This window comes from Marmota flaviventris, chromosome 16, assembly GCF_047511675.1.
Source record: "Marmota flaviventris isolate mMarFla1 chromosome 16, mMarFla1.hap1, whole genome shotgun sequence".
Lineage (NCBI taxonomy): Eukaryota > Metazoa > Chordata > Mammalia > Rodentia > Sciuridae > Marmota > Marmota flaviventris.
This window is the reverse complement of record NC_092513.1, coordinates 64,291,418-64,311,975: the sequence shown is the minus strand read 5'-3', so window position 1 is coordinate 64,311,975 and position 20,558 is coordinate 64,291,418.

Below are 20,558 nucleotides of genomic sequence, written 5' to 3'. Positions count from 1 at the left end.
GAGACTCCACTTGCCAGATACAAATATATACCCCAAAGCAACGTCCTAATTCCCACCTCCTCTAGCCACACCTTAATCCCCATAGCTTCCAGTCACCATTCAGTTAATCCCATCAGGGATTAGTTCACTGATTAGGTTAAGATTATAAACCAATCCTGTCTCCTCCAAACCTTGCATTGTTTTACACATGAGGTTTTGGGAAACACCTCACATCCAAACCATAGCACTAGGCAAGTCCAGCCCTCAAACTACTTGCATTTCTAAAATACCTTTCTTAAGTAAAGTGCTCTGATTTATTCAGAATAAAAGCACAAACATGCCAATTTATATAAATTGTAAATTACAGAAAACATTAATTTTAACAAAAAGGAATCCATAATTTTATTCTTTGACAATTCTTTTAGTAAATACAGTACTAAATTCTCAAAAGCTTTTTTACATTAAATCCTATCCAATATTTATTTTTGTTTTTCTTGAGGATTACATCATAAATATATTTTCAAACTTTAATTATTTTATGTCCACCTCTAGTTGTATATAATTGAAAGAAATGAAAATTATTTAATTCTCTAACGTGGCTAATTTTAAATTTGTATTTCATTGTGCTATTTCTAGTGAAAGTGATGTTAGGCCAGTTCTGGAACAGTAGCTGAACCACATTTGAGAAAACTTGTATAATGCACAGTCTCTACAATATATCTTCTAAATGTACTACATGCAATAAAAAGCTAATAGATATGCAAAGAAACAAAAGTCCTGACTAACAATTTAAAAGATAAACTAGTCAATAGAAATACCAGAAATAGTGAGCAACTACTATGATAGACAGCTCCTAAGATGATCACCAACTCCTGACAGTGGTGTTCACACTCAGATCATTGTTTGTTGTACCATGGTTAGTTAGTTAGTAAGGGAGCTTGAAAGCAGACTCTCTGTCCTTTTTAGATGGTATACCCTTAGCAAAGTCTAAAGCACTTTTGAACTAATCTTGGATTTCTGACTATCAGAACATTTTAAAATAATTATTTGTAAGCTGTTGAGTTTGGTGTAATCTGTAATGCAGCAATAGATAAATAGTGATACCAGAATGTAGGATAGTTTTATTAGTATCAGATAAAGTATATTTCAGAACAAGAAATTAATTATCAGAGACAAAGAAGAACATTGCATAATTATAAATGTGTCAATTTATACTTCTAATGCATATGCAACTAATAAATTAAAATATTTGAAGAAAAAAACAACTAAAATAAGTATATCTGAATATTAAATAGAACTAGTAGACCAAAAATATCAGTAAGGATAAAAAAGAATTAACACCATGAAACTGGATGTAATTACCATTTATTGAACAGCAGCAGTGTTCCATGCAAGTGTAAATAGCTCATTCACCAAGACAGACTATATCCTATGTCATAAATCTAACCTTCACACATTTAAAATAATTACCATCATATAAAGTATATTCTCTGACCATAAAGGACTTAAAATAGAAATTAAAAATACAAAGATAACAATAATACCTCCGTGGAAATTAAATAAGACACTTCTAAATAATCTACAGTTCTAAGAGGAAGTCTCAAATTCTCAAAGGAAATTAGAAGACATTTTTAAAGGAATGAAAAATAAAATATAACAGTGAAATTTGTGAGTTCCTCTCAAATAAGTACTTAGAGGAATATATTTTTGGTCTACTAGTCTATATATTTTTGGTCTACTAACATACATATATATATGTATGTTCTAATATATATATTAGCTTTCTGACATTATAACTAAGTACCTGAGATATTTAACTTAGAAAGTTTTATTTTGACTCATGGTTTCTGAGCTTCCATATAATGATTAATTGGCCCCATTTCTTAGAGCCTCAGAATGCCATTGTAGGAGCTGATGGTGGAGCAAATGATTACCCTATCAGCCAGGAAGCAAAGGGAAGAGGAAGCAACTGGGAGCCCACAATCCCCTTCAAGGGCACTCCTTCAATGACCTTAGGACCTCCCACTGGGCCCTATCTGTTAAAGGTTCCAGCACTTTTCAATAATACCACGCTAAAGACCAAGCCTTTATTAGCACATGGGCCTTTGGGTTACACCTCCAAACCATAGCAAGATAGTATTAAATATTTTCATGTGAAAAGAGAAGAAAGATCTCAAAACAATAATCTAACTTCTGTATCATGCTAAGCGAAATAAGCCAATCTCAAAAAAACAAGGGGCCAAATGTTTTCTTTAATAAGTGGATGCTAATCTGTATGGGGAAAGGGACAAAGGGAATAGGAAAGACAGTGGAATGAGACAGACATCACTACCCTAGGTACATGTATGATTGCACGAATGGTGTGACTTTATTTCATGCACAGAGAAGTGAAAAATTCTGCTCCATTTGTGTACAATGAATTGAAGCGCTTTTTACTGTCATGTATAATTTATTACAACTAGTAAGTAAATAAATAAATAATTTTAAAAAATAATCTAAGCTTCAAGCTTTAGGAATTAGAAAAGTCCAAGCAAAAACAAAAGAAAAAAAAAAAAAATTAGGTATCTCAGAATCTGTTTAAAAATGGGAAAGAACATGGCAATAGATTAGTTCACCTGTAATATTCTCTCCTTGCTTAAAATGCAAACAAAATGTACATATATTTTCTCTAAAGAGAATGAATAATAGATAATAAGAGGTCAAGGGAATAACTTCCATAATCTGTTGAATTAATTTCAGAACACCACCAAAACAAATTGCTAATTCAGTGGGTCATTCAGTAACTAAAATCAGTTAAATTTCTATATCTAAGAAGCTTAAGGGCTGTACAATCTTCACTGTAATTGCACTTCTATTATTGAATCTCTGCACCAGTGTATAGGGCTTGTTAGGAATCCCAGAATTCATGTATACAACTATCTTTTGATGTCTAAATCCATGCTTAGTGATTCTTTTAAGCAGCCATTTGTCCTCTGTGTAGGCAATGGAAATTCAAGGGTAGCCTGGAAAGCAAAAGCTTCCAGTCCGTATCTGATTCAGAGCAACTCCTGATTTTACTTCTCAAAAGGCATGCTGCTAAAATGAACCATACTTTTCTATTTGTGACATAAACTAAATATTTATGACACAAACTAGACATTAAAGTTCTTACAGTGGTTTGGACTTAAAATGAAAGGTAAATATAGTGATTGATTTTGGTAAATAAAGCATTTTAAAATTCACTATGCATTTTCTTCTATATCACCATATTATTTTTAAAAATCAAGGATATTTTTAAAAATCAAGAAATTGAGCCTGCAAGAACTAATAAGATATCTTTGATAAATTGATACTTTAATGAAGGTTTCAGAAGAAACATATTCAATTATTTTAATATACCATGTTTTTGTTAGTTAGGTTATAAAGGCTTCAAATTTAATGTTATTAACAAACACTTTGGTAGTTTTCTAAGGTTAAAAAAATTATTTTAAACTAAAGATCCAGCAATGTTTGTTTTGTGTCTCTGAACTGTGAGCCAAATATGTTCTCAGGTTACCTCTCTCTATGGAGTATGCTCTGGAAATATCCACCCTTGCATAAATGGAACTCTTGGTTACACACATATATTAACCATTACTATTCACCATGTGTTCCCAGGTCAAATGGGGCAGGGAATGAACAAAAATTATTGTGCTACTCGGAGTAAACAATCTCACAACAAGCTATTCACTTGAGAATAACCCTGAGAAATGTTTCTATTCTTTTAGTTGGCTGATTTGCTTTTCCATTGGTTTACTGCCCTTGTTTCTATGGACCATAAAGAAAGGGAAGTTAGTAGTAAATAATAGTTCCTCAAAGAAAAAATTTGAATGAAAAAATTTGGGGCAGAGGCAGTAAATTTACAAATGACTTCAACCATACTTATAATAGTGATGAATTGGAGGAGTCAATTTCATGTAAATTGATGTAAGTCAAATAGCACTGAGGAATTCTAAATAATTAAATCTACCTCTAATAGTTGTGGGTTATTTATGTTTATTACATTATGAAGTAAATTATGATGTAATTGCTAGAAAATGGCATTATAATATGAATGGTACTAAGCAATGTCATGTAGTACAACTGTCTTTTGATGTCTAAGTCCATGCTTAGACATATTAGAGCATTGTTTAATAAGTGTTGTTAATATAAAAGGATCATTTAATTTTCTACGACTGTTTTCAATCTTGCTGTTTACTAGTTAGGTAGAGCTTATGCTCTGTGAAGTTGTATGACAATTTACTATAGCTATAGTGATGTTCAATCCAAAAGTTAACCCAATTGATTATTGTTTCACTATCCTGTAAGACATCAACCTGTTTCACATCTAATTAATAATCTTATTCTTTTAAAAAATGACCTCTTTACTCAAATTTTGTTGAATCTTATTTACCATATATTGGTTCTTCACTAATGAGTAGAAAAAAATCCTAGGTGTTCATCCTATATTTCAGTAAAATTATATTTTTAATTTCTTGAGTTATACTGACAACAGAAAGAATAAAACTATGCTTTTCCAATTTTCACTCCTGAAGGATTTAATAAGCAGAAATTAGTTACTCTTTATGAATCTGAGATTCAATAAAAACAAAAATGTATGTATAAAAATTCATTAAATATTCGAAGATCTCTTTATGAACATGCAACAATGAGGTGATGTTTTCATGATTTCTTTGTGGAAGCTCATATTTACTTTTCAAAAAGATTATATCCACTTGAAAGATGTTTATGTCAGAGGAAACATTGGTATCAGGTAGCTAAATGACACATACTCCTTGGGTCTCAGAAAGAGCACAGATATTTGTCACCCTAGGTTCAGCTGCTTCTAGAGGGAGTTTTGGAATATTCATAAATCATCGGTAATGATTTATAGCCAGAAAAGTGTATTGCTTTGGTAATGATAGATGCCTTAAGATATCTGTAGTACTTGCTGGCTGCCACTTGTGCTGATTATTTATGAACACTGTGATTTTTTTGAAAGTGAGACAAAAGCAACTAACCACAATTCCTCACCTTCCAGAAGATAAAGAACCCTGCCTGCCATTGGTGTATACTCAATGGTGCATTTCTTTACTAACTTTACATTCATTGTGTGGGTATTTTTCCTGACCCTTAAAAGAAAGTTATATCTTTTGAGAGAAAATTAAAAATCATTCCATTCCTTTTCATTCATTAAAGGAGAAAATTCTATGACACATTTAAGAAAATAATTTTCATGGGCTTCAACAGTGAATTAATTGATCAAATACATCCACTTGTACCTAAATTAATAGTTTTTTTTTTTTTAAATCTTAATTTAGATTACCCACTTATACTATTGCACAAAGTAAACTAGGATAGTAATAAAGTTTCATTTTGCTCGGTTTTTCTGTTGAGGTCACTCCAAATAAGCATACATGTAATAACCTGTGAATGTTTATCTAGAATAAAAAAATATTTGTTTTTTTTTTTTCATGATTCTAGTGATTTCTACCATTGGACAATTCTTTTTTTTTTTTTTTTAATATTTTGTTTTAGTTGTAGTTGGACACAATACCTTTTATTTTTATGTGGTGCTGAGGATCTAACCCAGAGCCCCACATGTGCTAGGCTTTACCACTGAGCCACAACCCCAGCCCTGGATGATTCTTTTAAAGCAAACTTTTCATTTTGAGATGACTGTAGATTCACACCTGTTTTAAAAGTCAATAGAGAGAGATTCTGTGTACCAGGTAAATCTTCTTGCATCTATATTTATGAAACATGTTGGTTTATTGTTTCCTTTTCTTGTACAATCTTCTGGTTTCAATATCAAGGTAATACTAGCTTCTATGTCATGCTGTGGCCCTGTTCCTCTAATGGATACAAGCCCTCCTTAGGCATATGCCTTTCAGAATTAAGACACTGATTAGGTTGTGAGAATCTTTGCTCTCATGCCTGCTGTATTCTGCCTTTTCATTCCATCATTAATTAATTAGATGAGTATGATTTTAATCATAGTAACAATCATCTAATTAATCATATCATTTTACAATTTTACATATTATATAATTCCATCTATTCTTTATGATAAAAAATTAATCTATGTTCTTTAATTTTATGGCCCACATTAGTAAGTTTGGACTTTTTAAGTTTAAATTTAGTAACTACCATTTGCTTAAAATGTCCCATTTTAATCTGTAAAATATTTATAGTTTTCAACTTTCTTTGTAACATCTGGGTATATGTTCTCTAGAAAGAGGATGAATTAAGATTTCCTATCCAATCAAAAAAAATAGAATCATACTTTTACATTGTGAAATATTATAAATCACCTGGTCCTAACCTTCAAACCCAAGTCAAGTAGAAATTAGTATAACCAAAAATAAAATTTATAATAAATTTCAAAATGTCCATCTTTCATTTTTAAAGTTTAAAATATATAGAAAAAAGTACGGAAAAAATATAAAAAAGAATATTGCCAAATTCAGTCCCCAAGAAGTCATTTGCACTTGGTAAACTGAATCAGGCTTCTCTTAATGGGAAGAATTAAAAATATAGTCAAAATTATAATTTAATTTATATATTTATACTATTATTAATCCATACAAAATCTAGACATTTTATGTGAGCGGAATCATTAGTAATTTGTTTAACTATGGAGAAATTATTAAATTTAACTTAAATATTTTTTTAACACAAATATTTAGTGGCCAAAATTTTTTAATGAAATAATGATAAAAACTCAAAGATAGTAACCAGATTCACTTACCAATAAATTCTCTTAAGTTTGGTAAGGTAACAAAATTTATTATTTTAAATCATTTTTGGGAGGCAGGGGAGTAAACAGGGATTGAACTCAGGGGAACTCTACCACTGAGCCAAATCCCTAGCCCTATTTTGTATTTAATTAGAGGTGGGGGTCTCACTGAGTTGCTTAGTGCCTTGCTAAATTGCTAAGGCTGGTTTTGAACTCACAATCCTCCTGCCTCTGTCTCCAGAGCTGTTGGGATTACAGGCGTGTGCCACCATGCCCAACAATCTTAAATCATTTTAAATTGTAGAGTAATCAGTATTAAGTATATTTACATTGTTGGGGAACAAAGCTTCACAACTATTTTTTTTATGAAAAATTAAAAAATGAAAAATTTACCCAGCTTCTGGCAACCATATTTTCACTTTCTATAATTTTAACAACTATAGGTCCCTCCTATAAGGGCAATCATAGAATTTGCCTTTTTTGACTCAATTATTTCATCTAGCATAATGTCCTTAAGGTTCATCTATCTCATAGCATGTATCAGAATTTCCTTCCTTTCCAAGGCCAGTATTTCATTGTCTGGATATACCATATTTATTTATTTATCTATCTGTCCCTGGAAGCCTAATTTTATTCCTCCTTTTAGCTATTTTTTAATAATGTTGCTGTGAATATAGATGGACAAATAACTCTTCAAAATTGTACTTTGAATCTTTTGGGTTTATGCCCAGAAGTGTAATTGCTGCATCATATGGTAATTATATTTTTAACTTTTTTAGGACTGCTATAGTGTTTGCCATAGCAGCTACACCATTTTACCTTCCTATCAAAAGTACAAGGAGTTTTTTTTATCTCCACATATTTTCCAGCATTTGCTATTTTTTGTTTTGTATTTTTGTTTGTCTGTCTTTAATAGTGCTCATCCTAATGCCTATGAGACATTATCTCATTGAGGCTTTGATTTATATTTCCCTTATGAATAGTGATGTAGAACATCCTTTGTACAGGCTCACTTGCCATTTGTAGATCTTCTTTTAGGGGAAAAAAATCTATTCAAGTCTTTTGTTCAATTTTTTAAATATTTTTTTTGTAATTATTTGTATATTCTGGATATTAACCCTTTTATGGTTTAGTTATGAGTTGCTTTTCAAAAGCTTGTGTGTAAGATAATGTAAGAAAGTTTAGAGGTGAAATGATTGGGTTATGAGAGTTTTAAACAACCAAATCAGTACATTGGCCCACTGATATTGATTAACTGGGTGGTAACTGTAAGCAGGTAGGGTGTGGCTAGAGGAGGTGGATCACTGTGGGTGTGTCTTTGGAGGACCCTCTTTAGTGGAGCTCTCTCTCTCTCTGCTTCCTATTAGTCATGTTCTGAGCTGCTTTTTACCTCCACAACCTTCCACCATGATGTTTTTCCTAACTTCCAGCCCAGAGCTAAGAAATCCACCATCAATGGATTGAGACCTCTGAAACTGTGATCTCCAAATAAACTTTTCCTCCTCTAATTGTTTTAGTCAGGTCTTTTGGAAACAGCAACAAAAAACATAACAAAAATAAACACCTTATGCAAATATTTTCTCCTATATCCAGATTATTTTCACTCTGTTGCATTTTATACACAGAAGTTTGAATTTTGATGTAGTCCAATTTATCTATTTTTTCTTTAGTTGTTTGCATTTCTGGTGTAGGACTGAGTCTCCTTTAAAGGATACATTGTGGTTTTAGATCACATCTTCTGACTTTATGGGAAGTATGAACCTATAGCACTCTTGGATTTTTTTCCTATCTCAATTTTATTATTCTATTTACATGTTATGGACTATAGCATTTTTATCTTCCTCTATAACCCAGATTTCCATGGCTTTTCCAACTTGCGCCATATTCTCTGTTCAAAATGATTCAATGCTTAATACCCAACTCTTCATTTCTCACTTTCCTCCATCAATCCTTTATCTTTTAAATCTTTGAAGTTTAGTGCCCCATGACTTCAAAGAGGTTCCTAGGTGTCTCTCTTTCTTTCTTTCTTCCTTCCTTCCTTGCCGCAGTCCGGCTGCAGCAAAATAACAAGGGGGTGATGAATAACTTGTGTGCATTGATACAGCAGGAGTAGGAGCCATTTACTGTAGGACAACAAAGGTATTTATACATTCCACACAGCTTATCTTAATTAGCATAAACTAGATACATCAGTCAACCAATAAAAAATCCCCACACTTAATGGCTCGCTGGTGTTACTTCACAAACCACTCCCTCTGGCATTTTGCCAGGCGCCATCCTGACTTGTTTACAGACACTAACATTTCCCCCTTTTGTTTAATTTAAATAACGACCATAGTGGTTTTTACACAAACACCATAAATAATCTGCTACAAGCAGAAGGGGAGGATACAAAATGCCACAATACCAAGCCAATTGATGGCTCCATGCAAGAAGCCCTTGGAAAAATTATACCAGCAATGACACCATTTGCAAAGATACCGAGTTACTACTTGTTGCAGATTACAGTTTGTTGTCTCAGTCCAGGTAAAGCAATGTCTCAATAGATTAACTCACAGTCCAGGTAAGTTCTGTAGGCAGCTAGCTTAAATCACAGTCCAGGTAAGTTCTGCAGGCAGCTAGCTTGATCCGAAGTCTCTTCCGGTTCTCAGCAACACTGGAAATTCTTCCACTTTCGTTTTCACCGGCACTGGGATGAAGGCAGGAACTCCGGATGGCTAAAGAAAATCCTGTAGCATTCTACTAAGAAAACAACCTTCTGAACAATTTAGTACATTATCTCAAGGTTTTTTTGCATTGGAAATAAGCATTAATAGTGCTCATTACTCATCAGCTTCCAGGTGTGGGAGAACCATTGTAGCTTAGTTATTGGCATTGAAAATGACCAAACATCAGGGACACCAGTAGCGTCTTCTGCTGGCTGTAGTGCCTGGGCAGCCCCAGATGGCCCTGGGGAGTGTCCCGGACTCAAACTGCCACCGGGCCCCACTCCCCAGGCTGGGGGCGGGGAATTGCCGGCTGCCTCTGCTTGGAAAGCCCTTGCTGTGCCGTGACCAGCTCGGGCATGTGGCAGCCGCGGCGCCGATTCACGCACCCTCCGGTAACAAAAAGTATTCAGTAATAGCCTTTTGCTGCAACTTTTTTCCTGATAATCCTTCTTCTTCTTAACTTTCTTTTTCTTTCTGACTAGAGTTCCTGGGCTTCCATCAACACATGCCCTAACTATTCTTGGTTCCACTGGGGTGCCTCCTTCACTTAGTAATTTACTTCTTACCCCTTCTATATTTTCATCACAAAGACAATACAACATTTCAAGACAAAACAAGACACAAACATACTGTATCAATCTTCTCCATTTTCTCGAAATGGCCATTTTTCCTCTCGCCCTATCTGCCTAGGGACGAGCAGATTTGCTCCCGTCCTATCTATGGACGGGCAGCATTTTTTCGTCACTTACCCCCGAGTGTCCCAGATGGTAACGGGCCACCATCTGCCGCAGTCCGGCTGCAGCAAAATAACTGGGGGGGGGGGGGACGAACAACTTGTGTACGTTGATATAGCAGGAGTGGAAGCCGTTTATTGTAGGACAGGAGTGGTATTTATACATTCCACACAGCTTATCTTAATTAGCATAAAGTAGATACATCAGTCAACCAATAAGAAATCTCCACACTTAATGGCTCGCTGGTGTTACTTCACAAACCACTCCCTCTGGCATTTTGCCAGGCACCATCCAGACTTGTTTACAGACTCTAACATTTCCCTGGCAAAATGCCAGGCGCCATCCTGACTTGTTTACAAACTCTAACACTTTCTTTCTTTCTTTCTCTTTCTTTCTTTCTCTTTCTTTCTTTCTTTCTTTCTTTCTTTCTTTTTTAGTTGTAGGTAGACACAATACCTTTATTTTACTTATATTACTTTCATGTGGTGCTGAGGAGGGCGAACCCAAAGCCTCACATGTGCTCGGTGTGCTGGGCTAGAGCTCTATGGCTGAGCCACAACCCCAGCCCCTAGGTTTAAACCTTTAGGTTGAAGATAAACTCTTAAAGATAAGATAAGCTTTCATAAAGATAAGAGCTTGCATAAATTCTTAACTTGCATAAACTCTTGCTCATCTTTACACTTGATAGATAAGCCAGCTATTTATAAACTGTGGACTGCTATTCTCTCTCCTTCTAAAGTGTGTAAACATTCTTCTATTGCAGCCTTTACTAGAAAATTTGAATGATTTGCCTTTTTGTTTTTATTCTAAGATCTTGTGGTATGAGTTGAAAGTTTGATAGAACTAATGATGGGAAAACTTTCTACTTCTTAATTTGTAACCTGAAAAACTTTTATAAACTTTATCTTAAGAACAAAACTTGGAAGTTCTTTATGACAAATGACCTAACTCCAAAGGCTTGTCCTTTATTCCCTTCAGAAGAAATTAGGTTCAACAATTCTACAAGATATTGTTTAATTTAAATCTAATAAGAGAGAAAAAAAGAGTAGAAATAAAGGATGTAGTGCATAAAATTTACAGTAGATTTTAAGAAAACTGGCAGACTTCTTTCTTATTAGTAGTAAGATCAGTCTGGAATATATTTTCAAATGAGTCCAGGATTTTTAGACCTTTCTTCAGTTGTTTAGAGAAAATGGTAACATCACCTTTCTTGAGTACCTGCACTCTTCCTTAGATGCTGCAAAACAGAGATAAAGAATATGAACACAAGAGTCAGACCACTTAGGTTCTGTTCCTGGGGCTCTACATCCTCATTTTGGGTTTAGGGTCAGCCATCCAACATTCCCATACTTAACATTTCTCTTAAAATAAGGATGTACCACTGATTTCTCAGATTATAGTGAAGATTTAAGAAGGTAAGGGATGTGAAACACTTAGGGTAGGAACAATACTTAGGAACATCTATAAGATTACAGACATGTGTACCTAAGTCTAAGTCCAGAATGATACAGAGATATAGATAAAGAGTCAGAAATAGAATCAGAGAAACACCATAGAGATATTCCTCATTGGCTTCATGGTTGTATGACCAGAACTGTCACACAGGGTAAGCCTCAGAAGGAACATAGCTTACAATGATCAGAGGGTGCCATCTTGATATTCTTAGTGGTTTTGTATTTAAACTTTCATATTTTAACTGAAGTCCTATGGGACAATGGAGCCTAAGCAAGTAATTGAAACTTTCTGGCCTCTTCCTTTCCACTCCCTCCTGGGTTGGGTTCTCAGCCAGTTTCTTAATCTCCTGATGTTTTTGTTGGAGCTGGCCTTCCCTGGCCCACCCTCCACACAGGCAATGTCTAGGTTCAGTCATGTGAGGTGAGAGATCAGGCAGGGGCCTGGGCCAAATCAAAAGGAGGCTTCAGTTTGGGCACATGTTTCCTGGGGCACTGGCTCAGCATGGAAGCCACATTCCAAGCACACTTTGGCACAACAGTTTAAAGATTGTTAGAAACTGTCTTCCTTCTGTGGATGTGGGTGGAAGCCACATAGAAAGTATAACATCAGATTAAATTTTCTCAGATCTGTCAGATTAGTAGCTGGAGAGTGTCACAAATCAGGTATGAATTCTTAGTTCCACAAGTTTGGGATCTGTGAGAGTCTGTATTCTCTGAGTACATAACCACACCTCAGCCCCGATGATGCTGTTGCATTACCTCAGCAACCTAACACTTGGAAACTTCTCTTTCTTCCTTCCAAATTTTGTGAGTCTTACTTTAATTTGACTCTTTTGGATAGTTTGAGGCACTTTGGTAGATGAATTACAAAACACAAATTGAATAATTGTGAGTGATTCCATATATGACTTAAATGTTTAATTTTTGCTTTTAAAGCTGGCATTGCACAATATTAAAAATGAGTGATAAAATGGTTGCTAATATGTTGAACTTAAAATTTTTCTTTGCTTAAATGAGTAAATAACAAATGAAAAACTAGAGAAAATCTGTGGATGAAAGAAAAGAACTTTGTACTTTATTATCTTTGATAGTATTCTTCCTAGCTTTTTGAACATGAGGTAATGTATTTTCATTTTGCATGAGTCCTCACACATTAGATAGATGATCATGTGTTTATATGACTATATGTGTATGTGTATGAATGTGTGCATATATCTAGGTATATGTACATATATTACTAACAAAGATAAAACATTTCTTGACTTTGTTTTACATGTTGAAACTATTTTAACAGTTTTACCTTATTAATGTTCTAGTTTAGCAATTTATTTTTTTATTTGTTTTATGTTTTATAAATTATATTTCAAAAGTTCTTACATATAATTCTTTTAACAGAAGTATGTTTTCTTTCCATGCTTCACATACATTTTGAGTTTTTTTCAAGTTATTTAGGCATGTTGATTTTTGTAAAACAATATCGAAAAATCTCTATATTTTTCTGTAATTTGACCTTCTCTTATGTTTCCTGAAGATCTCAAAATGCTCCACAAATAGAATCACAATGTGGACTTGGATCCTCCAACAGTTTGGGATCATGTTAATGTTCTCTGAAGTATGGCTATGTGGAAGACAGTCATGTGAGGGGAGACAGGACTACATCAGGCAAAATAAATTTTATAAGTAAATTCATGTGCTTTGTAAATTAAACACCAAAGAAGACTTCAGTCAGATGAAGGGTTGTATCTACTGAGTTTTTCACCTGTATAAGCAAATCCTAAACAAAGTAATTATTTAAAAGACAATGCACTGGGAGAGTAAAGAGTAAATAATGGGTGGGAAGCAAGAGGTAAGAAGGCATGAGAGGAAACCATATATTGGGAAGCACATAGGCTGAGGGTATTTGAAGGGGAAAAATTAATTCAGTCCTGGGCGGGGGCTGGGGGAGAATTGTCTCCTACTCAAGGGTCTCTAGAGAATTGGAACCAATAGAAAGAATTGGCTCATATGGAGACTGGGAAGTTCCATGATCTGCCATCTGTAAGCTGGGACTCAGGAAAGCTGAGGATAAAATTCAGTCTGAGGACAAAGTCCTGAGAACCTGGAAAGCTAACAGTGTAAACCCTTGTTCAAGAGCAGGAGAACACAAGATGAGTTGTCTCAGCTCAATGCCAGGCAGACAAAAAAAAAAAAAAAGGGAAAACTTCCTTCCTCTTCCTTCTGTTCTATTCAGATCCCCAGTGGTTTGGGCAAGGCCCAGCCACACTGCCACACTGGGGAGGGATATCTGCTCTAAATCCATTGGTTAATTTGCTAGTTTCATCCAGAAACATCTCACAGATACACCTAGAAATAATGTTTAGTCTAGGTACCCTGTGGGCCAGACAAGTTGATACATAGAATTAACCATCACAGTCAAAGAACCACATATCCACTAAAAGCTGTTTTAACCCTATCTAATTGCTATGATAAACCAGCAGGGACATATACTGGCAATGTACTTTCATAGCTGTAGTTTGACTCATCCCCAAACACTTTACCACTGAGAATCCACATATTCCAGAACTTCACATATTCCAAATCAGGGCAGCTCTGTTCTCCAATACCAGAGACATTGCCTTGAAAGAAGCCTCTCCTTGGCTCAAAAAGGTAACAAATTCATTCTTTAAATACAAAAGCCTAGCAGGGTCTCTTCTTCCATTGTGTTAAATCAGTCCTCCTTTGCCACTGTGAAGAGAATTTGCCATTTACTGAATATCAGTATTGTTCCTTAATGCTTTGAATTTTTAAAAAGTGTTTGTAATTACTCAGAAAAGAAAAGCAGTTAAGTTGCAGCCTCAAATAAAAACATTAGTTAGCTAGCGAAGTGTGTGAAAACACACACATTCAAAGTTAAATGACAAATAAAATCTGGTGGCATAGTGAGCACTGTTCTTATCCCTGCCCCAGAGAAATCCCTGTGGGGTTTTCATGGCAGGGTCAGTTCTGTCCTCTACAAAGACAGAGGAGACAGAATACATACAGTTTTCAGTATAAGGCAAGTTGAATACATACTTTTGAGTAATGGCTTTGTGATTTGACAAATCCAATTTCTGATTCATTTGAGTCATGTAAAAACTGAAATAAGGTTTGTTCATGTATTAGTCACTTTTGCATTATAATGAAACACCTGAGATAATCAATTTGTAAGAGAAAGGGTTTTTTCTGGCTCATTTTTTAGAGGTTCTTGACCATGATCATTCAGCCCAGTTGCTTTCAGCCTGCAGCAAAGCACCACATGATGCCGGCAGAGTATGCCTGAGCAAAACTACTCACCTTATAAGCCAGAAAGCAAACAGAGGCATGCAAAGACCCAAGTCCGCTGCAGTCTCCTGGAGGGCACACCCTCAATGACCTAAGTCTTCACACTAGGCCCTACCTCCTAAAGGTCCAAAGTGCCTCCCAATTTCATTGCCTGAAGACCAACCCTTTAACACATGGGCCTTTGGAAGGACATATCAACATCCATGCTATTGCATTCCATGACACAGGATCATCTTAATTAATAACTAATAGAGTTTATTTCTATTCTACAAATAAAGTACAAAGATTTATTTTGAAAATAAGTCCTTTCTCTGCATTTATGGATCTGAAATATGTCTCTGTCATGCATACACTTTCAGCCTGTGACTTACACACATATATGAATGTGGAGCTAAACCCTATATGAACATGAAGCTTCTTCAAAGAGTAGTCCCACCCCAATACATGATGAGGTTGCATATTACATCCCAGACTTGATTCTACTTCCAAGTCTTAGGGAGAGTCTAGGGTTCTTTTAGCTTAAGTTTAATGTTCATTAAGTGTCCTGTTGCTATAATTTAGATCTGGAATGTTCCTCAAAGGTGAATGTGTGAAGCCTTGGTGCCCAACCTGTGGCATGACAGGAAGGTGGTGGAATGTTTAAGAGGAGGGCCTAGTGGAAGGAAGTTAAGTGTGTTCTTCAAGGGGACATTGGGACTTGAACCTCAGCTTTCTCTGTTATTTAGCTGCTATGAGATGAGCAGCCTCTTTCATCAAGCACTCCTGCCGTGACACGCTGTGCCTCCACAGTCCCAAAGTGATGGGGTCAAGTGACCATGAAACTAGGAACAAAATAAATCTTTCCTCCTTTTAAATTGATTATTTCAGGTATTATGTCACAATGACAGAAAGGTGACTAACACACCCACCCACGTTTATATTCTAGATTTTATCTGCAGCTGAGGTTTCTTATCCAATCACAAAGATATCCCTTGAGGATGAAAAGTGACATTTGTCATTGTCAACTTTAAATTTGGTTTTCAGGCCTGAGCCAGAATGATTGCCTTATGTGGTGGATTTACATGTTTTATTCACACTGTAGCTATCTGGTGAATAGCACAATTACGTGCCAATTCAAGTTAAATTGTTTATTTATATTGTTATTTAAATATTCATCACTTTTTGTAACTCTTTTATTTGTAAAACACTATAGCCTCCCACTTTTCCCCTTCCCCAAAATGAAGAGAAGAATGTGGTTTATATTTGCTTCAACATATATTCATCTCCTCCATTCACTTCTTCCTACACCCTTCCAGTTCTGTCTTCTAAGTCATTTCTTCTCCAATATTTGAGTCACACATTCTGGGGCTCTTAGTATAGGACCAAAACCATGCATATAAATATGCTCTGGAGGAGAAGCTAAGGCCAGTATCACTATCTTCCTGAGATGAATCAATGCTTCAGAAACAAGAATGTTGTCTTTGTTTAGGGGTAGAGAGCAGTTTCATGGGGATGTGAGCATCTAAGGGGATTCCTGAGAGGCCAGGAAGAGATGCCAGGCAGAAAATGCATTCTGGAAATCAAGAATATAAGAAAGTTATGTCACCCACATCCAGAATGCTCGGTGGGAACCCCTGGACATCTGTAGGCCAGAAAGCATCCTTTCTATTTCAATGGGACTTAATCAATGAGCCATGTTCATGAAGGAAATAAGAACTCTCTCTTGGCCTGCCTTAGGCTAAGTTTCAAGCAAGAATAGTACAACCTCCTCTCTTTTCTCCACTAACTATATAGCATGGGCCTCCTAGTCCTCTTGCTCTGACATTCAGGGGAGATCAGAAGTCTGTGAAAGTGGATGGAAGCTCCCTAAACCAGGGTCTTTTGTGGTGTGGAGAGTAACCCTTTGTTCCACTCTCAGGCTCTGAGAGACAGCATTGTCTCCTTGGGAACCAAAGGTTTCCAAATTTTGGGGCTCCCATCCTCAATTTTTCTCTAGGTTACTGGGTATTAATTAACTCATGAAACAAAGGCTTGGATCTCCCTTTTCTTTTGAATGCAGTTGGGTGACACAAGGTGGGCCAGAATAAGTACATCCTGGCCTGAGCAAAGCTCTTAAGAGATAGCTGGGAACAATTTGTGGTAGGTTGACTTTAGTAGGGCAAGCAGGGGTCAGAGATGGGTTGAGCTCTGCGATCTTCTCAGGGAGGTAACAAGCATTTCCTGGGGATGCTACCACCAACATAGTTCCTGGGACAAACTTGCTGGTCCTCTTGCAGCAATCTCTCTCCACACAGGCATGTGCCCTTAGGTAGAACCCTGAACTTAAGGGAAGAGAAACTTAAACAGAGGACATGAAAGTTTCCATGTCCTTGGACTCTGTCACATTCTTGAAAGATGGTCACATTTACTGTACACAAATATGAAGAATGGATTATTTTCAATTTTATGTGAGAAAACCGAGACTGAGAGGTCTCACAAAATGTATGTGGCAGAGCAGGATTCCTCTATCCATTCATTTCTTTCTTCATTTACTCAGTTACTCAGTTCAAAAATCTGATTTCCCACTATTATCGGCATTCAAACTGCAGCAGGGAATAAGTCCAGTGCAGTTGTTCATAGCACTCTGGAGTCCAGGCTAATTGCCCAACGCTGCATGTGAAATTTTGGGATTTATCAGAATTTAGAGCCTTGAAACTGGATAAGATCATGGAAGGAATGTTTGTTGATCTCAAAAAGAAGAAGAAGAAAAAAGGAAAAGGAAGAAAAGAAAAAGAGGAAAAGAAGGAGGGGGTGAGGAGGAGGAGGAGGAGGAAGAGGAGGAGAAGGAAGAGGCAGCAATCCAAAGCTGAGCCATGGGCACATCATATTGAAGAGGTCATGGGTGTAAGGGGAAGTCAACACAAAGAATGGAAAGAGTGATCAATTCTGGTGTAGAAGGTAAGATAAGGGAAGTGGAGTCCTGGAATCCAAGCCTGGAAGGAGCCTATAAGAGAAGATGAGATCAGTCGTGCCCTTGCTACTGGCAGTTTTAGGACTGAGGAAAAATTTTTGGTCTCTGTAATGAGAAAGTCATCGTGACCTTGACAAGAGTAACTCAGCACTAACTGGATTGGGTTCAATAAAGACGAAAAGTACAATGATCAGAAACAGCAATGGCATTCAACTCCTTTTGTAAGTTTTGCTGTGAAGGAGAAAGGGGAAAACAGTACAGCAGCTGCAGGAGAGGGCAGCAGAGAGAAGACTGCATGTGTGTCTTCTGCCTGGAGGTAGAGGGAAAACCTGATGCAGAGCACAAGGGAGAATTTCTGATGGGGAAAGAGACAGGTATCTTCACAGGTTGGGTTGGGTGCTGCCCCTGAAAAGCAATAGATAACTCAGAGCAGGAAAGAGAACAAGTGGGGGCATGCACCATGGTTGGAGAGGGGCTATGGCAAGTTTCTGTCTAATTATTTTCTATTTTCTTAGGAGCTCAAGTGGTGTGAATTTGAAGGAATTAGTCTTACAATGACAGCTGATGGATTATCCTAATTTGGTTTTGCTTTAGAAAGGCTTATTGCTTAGTTTTCTGTGATTTGGGCATAATTTTAAATCTCCCAGAGCCATCAACTAGCAGCAACTCCAGTGAGACAATAGGTTTATTTTGTGACTCAGGCCAGTAAAGCACTTTGTTATTTTAATAAGGAAAAGGGAGTTTGGCATGTGTTACGATTGCATCAGCCCAAGGAAATGGGATTTCTAACTATCTGATATTTATTCTCTGTTCAAACTGAAATGTGACAGCCCCATTTTTCAATCAAATACTGAATGATTTGTATTTGTGGGAATAAATAGGAAGAGCACATTGTAGAAAGCATAATGTCATTCCTCAGTCAATAAGGCTGTTCACAGCATGGTAAATAATCACAATATTGTTGGTAAACAAAGAAAGCAGGGAACTGTTGTAAATATTTGTGTGTGGGGGGGGGGGTGTTCTGACTTATAGCAGATGAAACACCTTTGGAAATTAAAATGAAAGTTTTTATTTTAGAAAGTTTACTGAACCACTGATAACTGGGTTACTATTTTTCTGATAGTTAATTCTGTGAAGGTATTTTTTTTATGATTCCTATTTCACAGCTAAGTAATAATTAAAGTACAATTTGTCACATCTTGACATTCCAAATTCTTCATCCTGAATTTCTTCATTAGTTCTTAGGTTCACCATGGGAATGATAAAAATGGTTGTAAGAGTATAGATTTAGTAACTTAAACTGCTTTATAGGTGAAAAATATGCATCAATGTAGAAGAAGGAATGAACTGTATCAAATGAGTAAAATGAAGACTGAGAACTGACTTGGCTTTGACAGTGGATTGTTTATTGGTGAGTGGATAAAGCCCTTTCAGTTTAATATTGAAGTCTGATTGGAGTGGATTTGAGAAAATATGGACAGAGAAGATTTGGGGTTTTATTGTTTGAATGGTTATAAGTTGGGAAATAAGTGTGGATGCTATTGAAAATATTACAGAATAAAGTGAAAAATTATAGAAGAGAGAGGCAATCATTGATGGGCATTTGTCCTTAATTAAATGTATGTGTAGTTTATCTTTTTGAAAGTCTGAGAAGCCCAATATGTAGGTACAATACAGCAAGTAGAAAAATCTGAGGGTGGAAGCATGTGGAAATTCTCTACTAATCTATTCACAACTCTAGTGAAGTAAGGAGCAAAGAAAAGATAGAAGCTCAGAGTAAGATTGGGTGAAATATTCTAGAAGAACAAAAGGACTAACATCTAAGCTTCAGAACTCAGAATTAACTAAAAGAAGCAATTGGTTCTCCTTGTTCTAGGCAGTAAATACTCAGAAAATTTTTACCTTGAGTACTTAGGAAGGAGGTCAATCTTTCAGATCACTTGGGTAATTGTGAGTACAGTGATATAATCAACATGAATTCTGATTATCTCAGAGACAAGAGACATTATTATGAACTACAGAGTATTTATAACTGGGCACATTTATAATTCATCTGTCTGAACACTTCACTTTTGAGAAATCAACATTGAGTTCCAGAAAGGTGACTCAGATTCCTGAGTACAGTCCCTACCCCTTCACAGGCCTGAAGTTGGCCAGATTTTGTGCTCCCTGCCCATCTTCTGGATCATAAACTACTGTCATGCATAACAAGTTCGCTAATGAAATCAGGGTTCTTGCAACTGTTCCTGATATGGCTGTCACCTTACAGACCACAGTGGCCAATAGTTCTTCATGAGAGGTACAATTTTCTCTACTTCTAAGATGTATACTTCCTCTAAAGTGCTTTAGCACAGGTTGTCCAAAAGGAAAATTATTTAACTTTCCAGATTAGGAGGCTAAAAAAAAATCACATATTCCCAAAGAATCCAAATTACTTCCAGGTCTTGGTAGACTATAGCTGCAGAATTACAAATGCAGAAAGAAGATCAGTTGCAAAGGAGCATGTCACCAGCCACATTGCACCAGTGCTGAGGTATCCAAAAGGGCACACTTTGGCTGGTGCTTCTGTGGTTCAAAGCCCTGGCAGTAATTCCTGTCTATATTTCCCTATGAGTTCTCAGAAAAGTATTGTCTTCTTCTCATGGATTATTGTGTCCTTTTTATCTAAGGTGATTGTTATCCTCTATCTAAGTCTCTTTTATCTATCATGAATGCCTA